This window comes from Lepisosteus oculatus, chromosome 1, assembly GCF_040954835.1.
Source record: "Lepisosteus oculatus isolate fLepOcu1 chromosome 1, fLepOcu1.hap2, whole genome shotgun sequence".
NCBI classification, from domain to species: Eukaryota; Metazoa; Chordata; class Actinopteri; order Semionotiformes; family Lepisosteidae; genus Lepisosteus; species Lepisosteus oculatus.
Genome location: NC_090696.1, coordinates 70,207,851 through 70,226,888, shown reverse-complemented (window position 1 = coordinate 70,226,888; position 19,038 = coordinate 70,207,851). Strand labels below are relative to the sequence as shown.

Genomic DNA, 19,038 nt, shown 5'->3' with positions numbered 1-19,038 from the left:
AGTGTTGCCTGTCGCATAAAGAATATCTCCTGAGGCGTTTTACATCACTTTTGGATAGTTCTGGTATTTGTGCTTATTACATATTTAATACTCTACAGCAATCTATACTTACAGAGGCACTGAGGTGATGTGGCACTTTCTGATGGCTGCCGATATGATACTTGTAACATTATTGTAACAAACTACTAACATTTAAGGTGGGTAGCTGCGTCAGCATGCGTAGGCTGCAAAGGAACAAGTAATAGGTTTATTCCATGCTGAAAAAAAGAAGAAGAAAGAGAATACAACGTTTCGGCCGTGGAGCCTTCTTCAGGTGTGAGAGAGACAGGGCAGTAGGCAAAGGTAAAGTGGCGGGAGAACAAAGGTTGGGAGGGAGGAGGAGTGAGAGGCGGGAGCAGGGGACAGAAAGAGAGGCCAATCAAGAGGTGTGAAGTCACAATGGGTGCAGAGAGGTGTGAAATGAAACGTCCAATGAATGGAGAAAATTTAAAAGAACAGTAATCTGTCGTTAAGGGAAGGGAGAATGTGTGATCCTAACTGCAGAATAATTTTAGTTTCGGTGGTCTTTCTGATGTATGAGTTCGGAAAACCGTCTTTGAGAACACAGACGGAGAGATTAGTGTGGTCGTGGCCGTCAGAGGTGAAATGAGAAACAATGGGCTTGGAGAGATCTTTAATCTTCACAGCCCTGACGTGTTCTCTGAAGCGGTCTCCGAGTCTCCTTCCTGTTTCTCCAATGTAGATGGCTGGGCATTTACTGCAAGAGATACAGTAAATAAGGTTGCTGGAGGTACAAGATGCTGTCTGGGTGATCCGGAATTGTCCTGAGGGGCCTTGAATGAGTGTGGTGGTGGCTGTGTACTTGCAGGTGATACAGCGAGCTCTTTTGCAAGGGAAAGTGCCTGGTGTGGATGGTTGTTGAGGGCGGTCAAGGGAGCTGTGAACAAGGAGGTTACGCAGATTAGGTGGTCGGCGATATGAGATGATAGGGCGATCAGAAAAGAGGGCCCCAATGGAGGGATCATCCTGTAGGATGGAAAAGTTCTGGTTAATGGTCCTGGGGATAGGAAGTGTGTTAGGGTGGTAAGGAAAGCACCAAGGGAATGCGATTGTTACGGCGGGAGTTCCTGATCGGGTTGATGGTCCGGGGGGTGTTTTTGGCTCGGGCAAGGGCCCTGTCAATCACACTGCTGGGATATCCTCTGTTGATAAAAAATGAGTACATTTCGAGGGCTTGGTTCTCGAAGTCGATGTCGTCGCTGCATACTAACATTTAATTTTTACATAAAGTTTTGATGTGTAATTGTATACCCTGTTTTTCTAGTAAGATTTCAATAGTGTGACCTTTGGCTGTCAAGGACTTTTATTGCTTTTTGTACTTTTGGTTGAGTTGTAAGTGAAAGCAATCAGTGTTGGAAGGGAAATCCATTCACTTTATGCAAATGTTCACATAGCATGCATGTAGCATCTATACCATTGGGACGTAGGATTTTTATAAAATCCAGATTACTCATGTCAGAGAGTCAGAAAAAATAAAATTAATTCACTGTGGAAAGTGTACTTTCCTACTTTTTATATTCTGTAGTTCAAAATAGCAAACATAAATGTGTATTTCTTTCAATCCACTAGATGGCAATGTGGCAATTCCATTAAAAGTTTTTTTTTAGATGATCAATTCACTCACACACACACCATACCTACACACAGTGAGGTGAACCTTTTCTCACAGCTCTTTCAGTGAACTGTAATAGGATCTTTTAATTAATCCAGCAGAGTGCAGGCAAGTATATGTACTGCTACAGAAAAATCCTTGTCCATTAGTATCACGTAATAAAACTATGTGCTTTTGTTCATGACATACAGATGTTCAGATTATTTCCTACAGAAAGCTATCCGGCATCCTGTGATAATGACAGATTTCTTATGGGTAAACTACCTGGTATTTAAGATACAGTCTTAAATGATGTAGAACTATGATTTTGTAATATTTGAACACTAAAATCTGGTTCCCATTTTCTGAAGCAAAGTTCAAAAGTTCAAGAACATGAAAGTAGCAAGACACAATGCTATTAGCGAAAACAACAAATGTAATCGTCTTCCCCAGATGATGTAATAGTTATAAGATTAGTTCAGTAGTGAAAGGGGTATCGGAAGAGTTCAGATACAGCCTGACTGAAATGTGGAAAACAATCGAAAGTGCTAATGTAATAATTGAAATGTCAACTTTCATTTCTGAGGAGCTCTTAGAAAAAATATGGAAGCGACTGAAAAGTCTCAAAGCCAATAACCATAAAACCCATCAGCATGAATACTAAAAAACTGTTCTTTAAGCAGTAGAAGTATATCAAATCTTATATATTTACAGTATAGGTGCAGAAATAATTTTCTTTTCTTAGCTATATATTTATGTGTTTACTTTGCTGCAATAAACTTTCTAAAGTCCTTTATAGATACAGTATATATCATTGCACAGAATCTAACTTCAAACATAAGGTGATGAAAATTACAAATTACAAATTACACATTTATGCCTTATTGAAAAAGTACTATGCTGTTTCAGAAAGTATGATTTAAAATTCAAATATATCCTGCTTCTAAATATATAGAATCCCACTACAATAAACCCATAGATTGTAATTGCCTTTCAACTCTGCTGGTACTTAATACTGCAGTGAAATTTCCCTGGGGAATTGCTTTTCTCATTTCTGCAGTTTAGATTTAGGTTTCTTATATGCCTTTAGGGATGATTCCAAAATAATTAATATGACATCTAATAATCATATATATGTAAACCTTCATAATTTAGAAAAAAACAGAGTTTGTAATAGTATTGACAATGCTAGCACATAACCACATGTTAGTATTCTAGGAATAGGATGCACGTTACTTTATCTCAATTTGCAAATAGGCAACAAATAAAAAAAAAGACTGAGAAACAATTCTTACACTTTTCTTCCTAGAGTTTAATTATATTTGGGTAAGCACTTTTTAAAACTTTTTATCTATAAAGATAAAATATCAGTGACACTAATATGGATGTGTCCTATTTAAAGAACAACCACTGCATCCATTAAACTGTATGTGGAAGAAGAAAGTCCACAGGGATGTTAAAACATAAATATGCTACAGACAAGAGAGAATTAAATCTTAAGTCTCACTGGAGACGTTTTTTTCTTTCCAATGTTTTTCTCTTTCTTTTTCATTGGGGAATGATTTAAATATTACTTGCGTGTTCATTTGACAACAGTATAGAGATTTAGCTCTGACATCTTGTGGATATGTTAGGTACTACATAGAATGGGTGATGTAAAATGTTAAAGAAGAGGACTTAATAATAATAATAATTGCTTACACTTATATAGCGCTTTTTCTGGACACTCCACACAAAGCGCTTTACAGGTAATGGGGACTCCCCTCCACCACCACCAATGTGCAGCATCCACCTGGATTAAATATCATAGCAAAACAGATTGATATGGCTGTTAAATCTTATTTGTACTAGTATATTACAGTATACTGTTGGATGTGTATGGATCGGTCAACAATAAACAACATTTGTAAACAACACAGCAGTAAAATGATTGCATTTAATTAATAATTATAATTATATAATTATATATAATTTATTTCTCATTTAAAGAAGGAATCGTAAAACGAATTAGGTCTTATACTGTGTACTTCATTAATTATCATTATTATTTGTCTCAGGTATGGTTAGTCCTGGTTTGTGTTTGATTTGTGGCTTTATTTTTTATTGTATGGTTTTTGGCTTTATTGAGTAATGCATTTTATTTATTTGTATAAATGAAACAATATTGGTTACTCTTAATTAGTAGTTAATAAATGATGTGTATCAAATGTAGATGAAGTATCTTTTCTTATTAGTGTTGAACACTTTTGGTTAATTTAAACTTTTTTGTGTTTCTTTGTTGATTCTTAAGAAGTACATTGTGGTATCTTTGACAATACCTTGGTGGATTTGGAATACCTAATCAAGTCTCATTGTAATTTAATTTTTTAGGATTAAAGACACTCAGTTCTTTTAGCTGGTCAATGGAAGATATTCACTGGAAAGATAAGCCCTGTGAAGCTCTAATCTAAACTCACAACCTTCCTGTTTTGAGTCCAGGAACCTAAATACCTCTCCACACTGCTGACTCTTGTTGACCTAACAGAACTAACAGCTGAAAGCCCAATTAATTTTTAATAAATTTGAATGAAGACAAAAATACAGGCTCTTTATTGAAAACATCTTTATCGAAACATCTTATAAAGTAGATTCATTTTTAAAGATGTGCTTCATTTAAGAGGTCAGATCATGATTTTCAGAAATTATATCTCAAGCCTAATCCAGCAGGATGTCAGAGTTCCTTCAAAGAAAAAAAATAAATAGGATTTTTTTCTAAAATCATACATCACTTTACATTCTGTTTACTTGTTCTTCGCCTGCTTTTGTACAGGTACATGATCCTCTTTCATACTATTCGAACACAAGAAAGGTTACAAATGAGAGGAGACCATTCAGCCCATATCGTTCAATATATTAATACACTTCAATTCACAATCCTGTGTAATATTCACTAGACATGTTTATAGTGTTCTTATTAATTATTAAATTAAATGTTCTAAATCTAAATATTAAATTTAAAACACACAAAAGAACATAATACGCTGGAACATGAAGTTCTAAGTTCCTGGGATCTCTTTTTTAGTGATGATGAATGTTGTTACCACAAAATACATAAGTACTAAAGTGGTATTAATTTGTTGTTTCATGCATGTCATATGTGCAGACCCGATATCTTATGCAGTACATACAGTATTCTTTAGAGAAGAATACTTTATCTATTACTTTCTATAGGTGATATAAACATTAGTTGTGGTGATCTGTTACATAATCACGGTGAATTCAGGAAGAACATGCAAAATGCACAAGAACTGTGAAGCTGCATCAATATATTCCTACATGTTTTGTGTTGAAAATTTGCCCTGACATATTCCCATAACTTGCCCTGTGTTTCTTAACATATTTATACAAAACTGCATCTCTCAATTAAAAGTATAAATCAAACAATATGTTAGTGCCGACCACCAGGTAGTGATTACATCATTCTGGAGTGAATATTTTAATAGAAATAAATGTGTTCGCTATGTCTGTAATACATCCCTTGGCCAAAAAAGACTGCACAGCATACAAATTTGTCTTATTGAGTTACAAAGTAATCTTAAATTAGAATATACTATAATATTCATATACCATAACTAACCTTTTCATGTACCATACATTATTTTTTCATCACATTCTTATACATTTTTAAAGTTCTGCAAGTGCATTACTGAAATAATACATTGTTGATGAAACAATATTTAGGTGTACAGTAAAATTAAAAGATCTATTCCATCTTTATACGGCTATTTCAATCTATTGCAATATGCTATACTGTAAAAGTAATTGCACAATTCTGTGTTCTTGAAAAATGCAATATATTCTGGCAATTCATCCGCATGTTGGAAAAACAAAAAGAAAACAATAAATATAAGAAATTCAAAATGATTCTCCCAACATACTGTTTCAATACTGGTGAATAAACTACTGTACACTGAACCTTCATGCCACTTCATTTTAAAATAGTGTACAGTAATTAAGCATTTAATTAAATTAAGTAACAGCAAAGTCTTATGATTAGTAATGGAAAAAAACCTCTGTAAATAGTTATCTGATTTAACCACCTACTACAATGTACAATGCAGTAGAAGCAGGATGCCTTCGAGGATCATTTTAGTTGGCATATACTGTACAGTAACCTTTGTTAGTAACAATGTCCTTACACGCACCATTCACTGCAAGTACTGCAAGTACTCAACAGCTTGTTAATCTAGTTTTGAATTTCTCTATGGCTGCAACCACAAATTCTTCTGGAATGCTCATTTCCACATTTTAATTTTCAGTTACCCCTGGGCTATTGAGTATATATAGTATTCTTACTGTATATACTGTACATATACTGGATATACTGTACTTATTTAAATGGTGCTCTCATTAAAAGAGTTTCATACAGTATATCTAGGTTATGGTTACCAAGAACAATTGTGACTTTTCTGTATCTTGGCAGTTGGGATTGTAAAGGAAACACTTTGGCCCATTACAGTATTTATAGACCGGGAAGTACCAATCTCACCTCTTTGTAGAGCAAATCTGTGAACATGATAAATTAAATGATCAGTCCTTTCCTGAAAAGAAGATACTGCACATTTATTTTGAACCGCGTGTCCAGTATTTTAGAAGTTAAGATGATGGATGAGCTCCATAACACATTTGAATATTTGGAATAAAATTCAGTCTCATAGCACTTTTTATCAAAAGTTGACCTCAAGGCAAAATAAGAATGTTAGCTCATAAAGATATGTTAGAAGCCTTATGTCTTAAGAAATACAACTGCATTCAATTACACTCTAGAACCTGTCTTCAAAGCATGAACACTAATATATAATGTTAACACAGACTCAGACTTTTTACCATGCAGTGTGTAGTCATATTGCCTGTTCAGTGATGATAAAATAATTCTTTACATTTCTATAGCATCTTACATATAAAAGGGGACCTACAGTACTTCATCACAACTGAAGTGCAGCATCCATGTGGGTGAAATGCAGCAGGCATTATGCATGAGTAGGCCTTCTGAAATCAATAAAGAATTAGAAGGGTTTTGCATATTTTGTTATGAGAAAACTATTGATGGAACAGAGCAGATCAAGAAGTGAGAAATTGCTTCTCCAAATGAATGAAGGGGGAAACATCAGAAAGGCTGAATTGTACAAGACTAGAGATGAAGCTAGGCAGGACATACATAAAACATAGCCATCTCACTTCTCAAATAACAAAATAAGTTAAATCATTAACTTATTAAACACAGTGAAACTGCAAAAATATCAAGTGTACAAATGGTTCAGATGAGCATTTCACTTCAGCACATAATCATTGGTAAAAGGATCTGTGACAGGTCCCTCCTTAACTGGATACATGCCAAAGGAGGACCTACTCATATTAACTGTCCAAACTACTGAAAATTTCAGAGTCAGAGCCATAGCTGGACAAACCCTTGTGTAATAAAATCACCCTTCCACCGTAATATGGTCCATATTGAAGGAAAAGGTTAAGAGCATATTGGAGTTCTTAACTGTTTGAGGAGTAACAGATGTTGTCAGAAAAGATTTGCGGAGCTGAAATTCCGCTGGACTTCAAAATAATGTTCAAGGACTTGTGGGGAGTGGATATCGACATCTGGAGTCGTAAATCAGCTGTCTTTGTTATGCAATATCTTTGCTTAACACCTTATTGCACAAATACTTTAACTACTCCGTTGGATTGGTATTACTCCTCAGGAAACACTTCCTCCTCTGTGCTTGGTTTTTGTGTAACTGCTTGACTATATAAATGGGAAGTCCCACCTTGTATTTTGAATTGACTACGGCTCCGGTGGCTGATCAGTTCCTGTATGCATACATAATAAACTCCCTTTCTCACAAACGAACCTAACTGAGAGTGTGGATTTTCTACAGTATCCTACTGGCCTTCTCTGGTCCTTCTTTGACTATGCCTTAGTGGAGTTCCTTCAGTCTGAACTGGTGGCTGAACTGGCTCTATCAACGAGAGAATTCCTATAGTATCTCCTTTCCCAATGAAGCACTGATTCCAATGAGCTGGTGATTTTTAATGCTCTCAGTAAGCCTATTTCCCTTACCAATAGAAAATGATATTTTGGAATACTGTACAAATTTTGACTAACTGTGAGTTGCCAGGTTAGCACTGAGATGGATCACAGATTGAGATGAGATTGATTGAGCTGTAAAAGTAACCTAACCAAAATAACTGATCTCATCGCGATCTCACTGCAAGACTAGAAACCTTCTCCTATGTTCTCTACTTATTTATAGAGAAACATAAGGAAAATCAACTGCATTAGATTCCACTTTTATCCTCATATGAATGCTTGCATTTAATTCCGTTTCTCCATTATCTCTAAACCTCCCTGTCGTGGAATAAATTGACATGAACAACTCCAAGAGGTAGCTTCCCTGTTACACATTATGGAGTTTAAATATGCAATTTTTAAAGCAGTCTAATTTCTCTCATGTTTAATTAAGTCCTTGTTTAAACAAAATGTGTTGATAGACAGGTAGTCAAGAAAAAAAATGCTTTTATGGAAAGAGTCATGTTGAGATTACTAGTGCCAAGACTGTGGCAGTGTGAACAGATGCTTTCATCTTTTCATCAGGGAAGATTTGCCCAACTTGCCTGCCTTTTCTGTTTCCTTCTTGAGAGTGTCCATTATTTTGCAGTTGTATTTTGTTTTATGCTTTGATCTGTTATAAAAATTGAATGTATGTAGTATGTGCTTAAGAAACTATACATATAAATCTAAGTTCTTTGACTACCTTATTTATTTCTTCATACATCTGAATTGTTTTTCCATTGTTTTTCATATTTGATTACATACTCAGTAGTTTAATGTTGCCCTCAGATTTCTTAAAATTGACCCTTATATCTAAAATGTACTAGATATTAAACTGAAATTTCCACAATTAGATTTGGTGCCATTTTTTTCTAAAGTACTGTCATAGAGCAGAACAGGTCTTTTTTAAAATTTGAAATGTGGCTTTATGTACTATATAGTGTTAGCCACAGTTTGCACAGTATCTAAAACCTCTGTGCCTGTCCATCATAGAAATATGTGTCAATAGTTTTATTTTCACAGAGTATTCAAGATTCTTTAATTCTTTTCTTGACTTGATTTTGTCCAATTTTATTTACGTTCTGTACAGTACTACAGTTAAAGGAAACAAAATCCTTAGCAAAACCTTTATTAATATTTAATTGTAAACATTCTTTTTCTAAGAAGTCTGCTTTTTAGTTGTTAAATAAAACCTTTGTTGCTGAGGTCTTTCACTGCCTCTGTAGATTTCGCTTTCAATAATCAATTTGCTCATGTCCATCTGGAGAACTAGGAGAGCCAATCATTTACACAGAATCTCTCAGTATGACATCTTTAGTTTTTAATTTAAAACTGTTGAATAACTGTGACTCTCATCAGGAGTAAATGGTTAGCAAATGGCTGGATGGTTAGTAAAACAGATATATATATATTTTCTTCACTAGTATTTTCTTCACTTATAAAATGTCAAAATTGATTTACAAGTCACGAAAGAAGGGGCATCTCATTCTCTGCTGAAGTATAGCATGGACATGGCAGAACATTTCTGTTATGAGCAGAATACCTGTTTTCTTAATTGGGCAATTTGGAGCCTTTCCTAAAGTTCGATATTTAGAGAGACGACATGCTGGCCCTCGACCCGTGACGACCTGAGTTGTACTGCCATTGATTAAGGTTTTACGATGACACAGCTGCCTTCCCACTTTCTTTCACGTGATACAATATGAGGTCTACAGTACATAGTTACTGTATATGAACTCAAAATCCACTTGCACAGATTGATAATGGACAATCGCCGCCATTTGGAAAGGTTTTATTGCATGCGAAGTTCATACCTAGTCAGAATGCTTACCATATTTGTGAGACTGTTTCCTTTGTGAGATGTTGTTATGGAAATAAAGTATATTTTGATTAAAAAAAAATATTAACTCAAAATTTAGCATTTTGTTTTGTACCGTAGTTGGTGTAATACACCTACTGTAGATTTGCCTTTTTTTTACCGAAAGAGCAGATCTGAAAACTTTGTGATAGTACAGTATGTAATGTGTAATATTATAACAAAAAAGAATATTTTTTTAGGTAAAACACCCACCTACACTCACACAAAATACTCCAGATAGTTAATTGCACTGGTTGCTTACCTAAATATATTGAGCAAATATAGATTATATAGAGATACAGAATATATACCTCCAATTATATTTTAAGACTATAAAAGAAAATAGACAAGCCAAGTACTGTAGTACCAAAGTCAGACCCTAAAACAGAGCATCAGTAAAGTAAAGTTGCATGCAAAATGGAAACCAATTGCAGTGGACTAAAAATACAATCTTTCATTTAAAACAATTTTAATACAACATTAGATGGCACAAAGTTGGCCTTATTTTCTGTTTCAGGTGAGATATCATTTATTTTTTGTAAATATTTGCAAATATGTAACATGCAACCATACAGTATGAGTTGAATGTTATGTCTGTAGATTATTATAACTGGAATAGACTCATAAAGATGGTATAGAGTCACATAAAGATGGACCTGGAATAATTTTATATATGCTAGGTACAGTAGGCCAGTGAATGACATTGATCCAGGTTGAAGTTGAAGGTTTTGAGCGGTCAAACTTTATTGGATTATAAGGTAAGGGACCTTTGAGTTGACTTTACACTGACAGAATTATTGCTGTAACAAGTAACAGAATGTAAGTTTAAAAATGTGGTCAATGTGAAGCTGTAAAGTGAATAGAACAAGTAGAGGTTAATTACGGTGAATGAATTTCATCATACTCACCTGTAATAGAGTTTATGGGTCAGACATTTGTCCAAGCAGCTATTGTTAATGCTGTGAAAAAGTGATCCCTCAGTTAGTCCCACTTAGATTGTTACATGCCGCTTAGCTGGCATGGGATGGATCTTCAATGCCCTGGTGGTTTCGTGTTGCGATGTTCCTATCAGCACAATTCCCAAGCAAGCTCCTTCTCTCTCCCAGAACTGTGGCATTGTTGCAGTCTGCTTAAGAAAGGAAAAAAAAACTTTAAAAAAATCCATAAATGCTAATTTGTACCCATGATAAAGTGTGAATACATTTTAACAAAAAATTTTAAAAATTGGCTTGGTATTAAAAATAAACTTGTGCTTCTTGATAGAAGGCATCAGGTCTTGTGCTAATCTAACCATCTATACTTTTGAATCCACTCATTCCTCAATTGTAACACTGACACCAAGACCAGAAAACTGAAAAGAAAAAAGCAAGACAGATTCAGCTGCAGGCTTACAGAAGAGATAGTGTTCTCCACAACATGTGTTTCACCTTCCTTTACCAGATTTCTTGCATTGAACGTAATGAGAATGTGCAAAATGATCAGATTATATTCGATTATTATATTATGAACATACAAACCATATACAATAGGTATGTTACACTAGGACTTATTTAGATGCAATTTAGCAAATTCACACCTCTTATTCGCACACTATTATGTCATAGTAGAATTCTGCTGTGTATCAGATGATGGGAGCTATAATTCTGCTTTGGACATCAAACTCATGAGGTCAATGTAAGGTCTTGGTAACTTTGTATACTGAAGATGTCAATGTTTATTGACTATTCTCAATCTTTGCCTCAGAGTATCAATTAGCCTCTTAGAACATTTCTTTCCAAGCTCACATTTGAGCAGACTTTTCTTGTGTCCCCTTCCTTGTGAGCCTGCAACCATTCCAATAGCCTCCAATTTCTTGATGACATGATGTGGCTGAAAATGATTTTGACCCTTGTATGATTTTTTAAAGTCATCAACAGAACTCTGAAGGTCAGTAACCCTTTATCTGAAATTCTCTGACTTTCCCCATGATGACAAAGTGTATCGACTGCTTTCATATCCCTTGCCAATCAAGGTGAATTCAAGAAGCGAAATATTTTTTTCAAGCATCCAGATTACCAGAAAACCAAGACAGATAAAATTTAAAAGCATTTTTTACATACAGTAAAGCTTTGAAAATAAATTTAAACACAACGTTTTTAGAAAGCCATATGTTATAATATGTTTTGTTACTTTTTATTTTTCCTACAGTTTTGCTATTGATATACAGAACACACTACTGTGTATGATACTGGTATTTTGTAATTTTATATATTTTGAAACGTCTTGATGGACACTTAAATTTAGTTTTTTTTACAATCTAAATAATGTTTAGATTTTATGAAGGATGTGAATAAATCTGGGAGTTGCTGTATCAGCTAGTTAGAGCTGCAAAATTAAATATGAACACAATTTGCCTCGCTTACGTTTTTCAGTGAATAATATATGCACTGTATATGTCTTGAATATACTGTACAGTATATACACCGTATTTAATATGTATAACAACTGGTCTTATTAATGTACAAAACAAAAACAAAAAATATATATTTCTTGACTTACAGACGAACTGGTTGGTTTGTAATATTTTCGCAGCATTATAAAATAAGAATACACATAAATGACAAAGACAAAAGCAATAAAGATTTGAATTAATGCAGGTAAGGTAATGCTGGTTGTGCAGTATTTTACCCTACATTTGCTGCTAGATGGAGCCCGAGTCCGTGTAGTGAGAGCCGATCCAGTTCCGGGTTTTATTTTCACCGTTCTTTCCCTTCTCTTTCTCGGACTGTATCTCGCAGAACACAGCTTCGAAATTGGTTTGTCATTTTCTCAGAGAGCTCTGTTTGCAAGCAAACATTTTCTGGAGTCCTTTACTGCGGGCTTGTAAACACGGGCAAAAACCCTGGATACCTTACTGGGTCAGTCGTTGCTTTCCCCTTCTGCGAAAAAAAAAGACCTAATGCAGTGGAAGAGGACGCGGTTTGTGTGAAGGTGGGGGAGTGATCTGGATACAAAATAAGGAGGTTTTTATTTTTTTCCCTGATATCTTCATTCTTAATGAACGGATACTAGACATTTGCTGCAAATTAACATCGCATCATTCTGGAAAATACAAGTGGTTTCAAAGTGAATTACTGGGATGAAGGTATATCTATATGTAGACGGGTGTACCTATCTGTAGTAGAGTGCTTTGCGCGCAAGGACGATATTCTAAGGGAAAAGACAATATATGAGCAATTCCGTTCTTGGTGTTTTCAATGGCACGACTTGAAGGAGCTTATTGCTGCAGGCTCATCAGCGGCTTCTGAGATGTGGTAAGCCTTCTCAATTTCCGAAATAAAGATTGTTCAGTAATCTGTCTGTTTCTGTTACTCATACCTGTATTTTACTATTCCGGAGAAAATATACTAGAATGATATATTCATATAGTTATTATTTTACGCGTATCAGTTCTTTAGCAGTTGGAATTAATGCAGTTTTAAGTTAATTGCTTTGACACTGGATATTAATAATCGTACTTACTGGTGTCTAGGGGAACGCTATTTAATGGGCGTCGCTTAATGTGAGATATGACTGAACATTTTTGTGTAGTGATAAGTGCATTTTGCCCTCGAAATAAGGAGCGAATTTTACATTTGTAAGGTGGATTCAAGCACCAGGTGCTTTAACATAAACGGGGGCAGGCTATTAACAAAGCAAAGCCTTCTTCATGGAAAGGGTCAGACATTGACATTTCTACAATTGCTTTTGTCTTTGCGAACCATGGGATTACTAATTGCAGTTTTATTTGTTTCTGTGAATACCAAAGACCACCCGTTTTCATACCCGCAGCTACGCAAGGATTGGTAAATGAAAGGATAGCAATACTGGAAGAAACGTACAAGATGGTATAGTTATTCTATATACATTACGTAATATACAATCATTTTTTAAGAAAATATATTGATGTGTATGCATGTGCATTGTCCAAGGTAACAGTGTTTGATAAAAAAGTAAAATAAAACACTGTATCTGGCGTATCAAACTATTTATCTGTGAGTTGACTTTAAATGTTTTTGGCTACGGGGTCTAATAATTTCTTTAAAGTTATTTGTGATTCAACAGAGTCTTCACTAATGTATTCTTACTTCATCCCATGACTGTGTTTTTCCTGTTTTTAGCGTTATTCATTACCAGCAGAAGTTTAATAATTATTTAAAAGTGCTGCTAGTTTATGCCTGGATATCTCAAAACAGCGTTGATTATGTGATGAATCGGTCGCGTTTAAAATGTATGATGGAGTATTTCATTTATTGTTGTGCTCTTGTGTTAGTTGATATTGTATCCATAGGACTTCTCTAATGTAACGATACATTATATATACAGTCGAGGTGGAGAGTGGATACGCTTCGTAACCTTCTGCCGCGCACAGGTGTACAGTACCTCAGCACACTGTATAGGGGAACAAGTGACGCATTTAGAGGCAGTTGTAGTTTTGTATCGGTAGCGAATATGCTACTTGTTTATTGTTAATTAAAATAAATTGAGTGAAAGACATATGAGATAATTCCATGGTTTGTGCCTTTAAATTTACATAAAACTGCCTGAAGAGCATTGCGTTAGAAAAATCCGATTGTACTGTTGTCCGTTTTCATAACATTATAACAATAATACTAAAAAAAAACAATTATACTAAGTTATTTTATTTTAGTGTTATTGTACTTGATATTAAAAGTGCAATAAAGTATATCTTAACAGATTATTTTTTCTTAGTAAATAACAATTAATTATTACCCTTGATAGAATTAGACTACAAAAAAGTATACAAATTTATGAGGTACTCCTAAAGTCTGTTTTTGGGAAAACTTTTTTATTAGGTACAACTTGTTCCAGTGCATAACACCAACAAAGTATAAGTACGTATGGTGTAATACATATTAACGCCACTTTTTAACATAAATGTATTAATTTAAAAGGATTTTCTGTTTTTTGTTGTTAAATGGGAAAATGCAAATCATTGAGCAATGTCTAGCTTGTAGCTTTTGCATGTCAGAAACAAAACTGTGATTAAGTTTTGGAAGCAGGCTGTATGGTAATATCTCAAGAAATAATTCCCAGAAACCATGTTCTGTCTTTCATGTGAAATTCTTAAGCAGTCTTCTGCTGTTTTGCAAAAGTCCAAAGCTTTCCAATGCAGAGATGCTGTTGGCATTTTTTCTGTCTCATTCATATCCTCCTTTTAACTCTGTGGGAGTTGATTGAAACTTTATCGCTTCCACTTGCCATATTGTGAGTCTAAAATATATGTATCACAAATACCAAAAATACAAGACATTCATAAGGAATTATATGTTCGGTTTGAATAATTCATAAAATTTCCTGGTTATCACCCTATTTACTTAAGTCACCAGATTATCAAATCTTCAGATGAATCTTTTTCTTCACTTAAGGCTAAGCACTCTCAGCAGGATTACAATTTCTGGTATTTATTCCTTGGCATTTTGATTTATTAATAATCAGTATAAACAGATCTGCTTGTTGCGCCTTCATCTGTTCTTCATTCCATGTGTTGCTTTGCATGTGTTATTAAGCATCATGATTCAATTATTAAATCTACACAACGAAATCCAGTACACTTATCATTATAGGAAGGTGTCATGTCAGCCAATGACATTCTGTCTTGAAAGTACTCAGCATCACATACTTTCATGTCTTGCTTGCAGGTATCTACAGATAGGTTTTTAAGTGTTTATTTATGAAATATTTCAAAGTATATTTAAAAAATATATATAACTAAAAATGTATTTTACTGGTGAGCAAAGGAAAGGATGACCAACAGTAAAGACACCTACCCCTCACCAGCTTTTAATAATTACTTTATATTTTTGCTGCTTTCGGAAGTTCCGAAATTTTATGTAAATTTATTTAAATGTTAAGCTTGCGTCCTCAATTGTAGTGCTTTTAGTAACCCTGTGACCTTTAATTCCTGATATACAAATTAGTTATTCATGGTTTTCATTGAGCAACAGACATTGTTATATAGAGTCTTTTTTAATAAGCTCCAGGATTAATTACAGGTTTATTCCCAAGACCCCTTTTACTTACAATTGTGCCCTAAAATCACTGGTGACCTTTGACTTTAGTTAACAAAATTGCATTGAATTCATTGAATTGCATTTTCAATGAGTATTGACCTTGGATCTTAATCCTCTTCATTTAAAGAAGGTGTTAGTCGAATTTATAGAAATTTAGTATCAATGAAATATTAGTCATTCCTAACCCCAGCTTCAGGAAAATGCATTTCTTAAAGTAAAAAAAAACCCAGAGGTAAGAATATAACAAGTGAGATAATGTGGCTTTTTTTTTCAACATTGCGATAGTTGAAAAATGTATAGGACATATATGTATAAAATGCAAGGATTTATTAACCCCAACATACAAAACACGAATTGATTATAATTTACACACACAAAAAAGTACAGGCTACTATGTGAGGTACAGTACAGAGCCCAAAACACTGCATCCAAAGTTTAAACTCAATTACCAACATCAACCACCCCCAATGCACTTAGAAACAGGCTAATTTTTTCCCCGTTATCAATCCCTTTTCTGACTGCTTTATCCAATACAGGGTTGTGGGGGATTCAGAACCCATTCCAGCGACCAGTGGGCGCAAGGCAGGACACACCCTGGACAGGATGCCAGTCCCTCACAGGACAGACACAGGCATAAACAGAAACTCGCACAAACACACTAGGGCCAATTTTGCCAAAAGCCAATTAACCTATCAGTATGTGATGGGAAACTGGAGCACCCAGAGGAAACCCATGCGAACACCAGGAGCACATACTATCTTCACACAAATAGCACCACCGTGACACCCTTTTTTCCCCATTATCTCTGAAAAATCATGTTCATAATGTAAAAAATCCTCAGTAGTTAAGATCAGACTCTACAATGATATAAAATGACACCACCTTTGATCTATTTACAAGAATGTATTCCAATACAAACTCAGACTTACTTCCATGAATGTACTGTAAGTTGAGTCCCTCTGAATCTCAATACCTGATATGTTTTGGTTTGCCAATGGTAATCCATGTGGCAAAGAATGTTTCAATTTTAGCACCGGAACTCACTTTATCCAATATCAGACCATTTTGCTCATTTTCTTCATTTACTTTTTTTCTCCTTTGCCGTCTACCTTTTAAGTAGTGTTTTTTCGGTCACACGGCTGTTAAGAATCAGAACATTCTAGTGTCTGTCAGTTGTAAAACATCTGATGTCTAAACTCAATTTGGGGATGCTGATCAGATCAGATAACCCTCAGTTGTGAAGGTGCTGCCAACCACTGTTTGGATAGTTCCAACATTGCTGCTATGATGGAAAAATTGAAATAACCAGATTTAATATATATGGATATCAATGACACAACAGTATTGATAAGCTAGATACTTCATACATAGTGATGATGATTTTTACAGGAATTGTTAAGTGACCTCTAATGCCCAATTAAAAGATGTTAGACTGATTTATTTGACATCATGGGCTTTCATGTAAGTCCCTCACTATAATACCCCTGAGGCAATGAAAAACCCATTAAGAGATAGAAAGGAGTAGCTCCCAATGGGATAAACCAGTAGAAACTGTTTATATCAGGAAAATCAAAGACAAAAGCACTCATAAAGGGTTTTAAGCAGATCCTTCAAACCTGCATAATTCCCTTAGAAGGTTTGAATTACTTAAGCAGGCCTGTTGTTTGTTGTCTTCATATGAAGAAAATAAAAATTAAATCTTAAAACATATAGGTAACCCATAGTTTTCCAATGGTCTGATAATGACGCTGATGCTGATATTTAGCCTTTAGTTTTACTTCACGTTAAGTACTTTGAAGAGTTCACACTAACATTTAAGCTGTGGGTGATTTTTCTTTTCTGAGACTTTTGTAACAAAAAATCAGTCCAGGCTCATTCAATTTTAAAAAAACAGACAAAAACAAAGTTTTGACATTACTTTTGCATTACTAGTGCTTTTATGAAATGGCAAAATACAGAAATAGAAACTTGATACTGTAGTACATGATTTCGTAGGAGGAACTGCATTCAAGTACTCTTTATTAACTTGATACACAAAAATGTCAGAGTAGAACTACATGGCTTATTTTCAGAAATTAATCTAAAAATGTTACATGAATGCTAATATAATGAAATTGGAAAACAATACTTCAGCTAATAATAAAAATGGCACTGTAGAGTTGTAGCAGTGTTTTGTCAGGCAAACGTCCAGAGATCCTTGTAATAAGGTTCCAGACTTTCAGTGAGATGGTGGAATCCAACATCTTTCATCTTCAAACAACTAGAAATGGCTGACTATCCAGAGTTACAGTAATAACTGTGTTAGACGGCTGGTATTTTCATCCTCACCATCTTTGAATCTTCTTTGAAGATTTTAGTGTTTGAAAAAACAGCTGCTTTAGCACATTTTGGCAGCCATTCTTTTCTGTAGCTGTCTTAAGGAAATCATTTTTATCCAGTGGGTTGACTGCCTTGAGGTGCCTCGCATTTGATTGTGTTGAAAACTTTACCAGAACTGGCTCCAGGTAAAACATGTGCATAGTATGCAATCAACTGGCCTGTTATTTCTATATGCTTCAGAATAATTCTTTCAGACATGTTTAAAGCTAATGTGTACTTAGCTCACTGTTAATGCATCATAACATGCTGTGCAACAACAAGCAAAAATATTGATGAACGTTTTCGGCTGCAACAGAAATGGCCGATGGCTGATTATTTTATTTTTCCTTACATCACTGTCGAGATAAAAGCCTGCCCATGGATCGGTATACCCCAGTCTAAAGAAGAAATCAGAGAAATATCAACAATTATGATAAAACACGGGGATGTAGTGAATATCAGATATTAATATTTAAGACTTAACAGATTTAGATTTCAACTGACTTCATTACCTTAATATTTTAATCTGCAAATAGGATTAAGTCAAGTAGGGGGTCTTCTTTTTTATCATTAGCCAAGTCATTCGAATTGTGTTCAATTTTCAGTTGTGTCCTATAAACGATGTGACTGTTAATACTGTATATTTACAGCATATACTTTCAAAATCACATTATCAGTAACCATAAATCACGTACTTGCACACAGCAGTGCCAGGTCAGTCTGAATAAATATAGTGATAACATATTAGGAATGTAACCAAACAGACTACTGTTGGATCATGAAGTCATATCCAAGTAAAGCTAGGAGTTTTTTTTTGCAGATGTGTTTATATAATATATAATATATAATATACAATATATAATATATAACATATATAGTATTTAGCAAGAAAAACATGCATTGACAGGAAAAATAAAATAATTTTCATATGTGTAGTTTAGTCTAAAAGTGCAGTTTCTGACAGTAAGTAGGTTTTGTGTGTACCTCCTCTTTATGTATACAGTAGACTTACCTTGATTGTCTTCAAAACAAATCC

At 34.6% G+C, this 19,038-nt stretch overlaps 1 protein-coding gene across 13 annotated transcripts in view; it reads left to right on the top strand.

Annotated features, from left to right (window-relative positions):
* The first annotated feature begins 12,341 nt into the window (after positions 1-12,341).
* adgrl3.1 (adhesion G protein-coupled receptor L3.1) overlaps positions 12,342-19,038 on the top strand; it is a 340,584-nt gene continuing 333,887 nt past the window's right edge. For all 13 annotated transcript variants that reach the window (XM_069192140.1, XM_069192148.1, XM_069192139.1 and 10 more), the window contains exon 1: positions 12,342-12,884. The gene's annotated coding sequence lies outside the window, so the exon portion shown is untranslated. The remainder of the gene's footprint in view (positions 12,885-19,038) is intronic.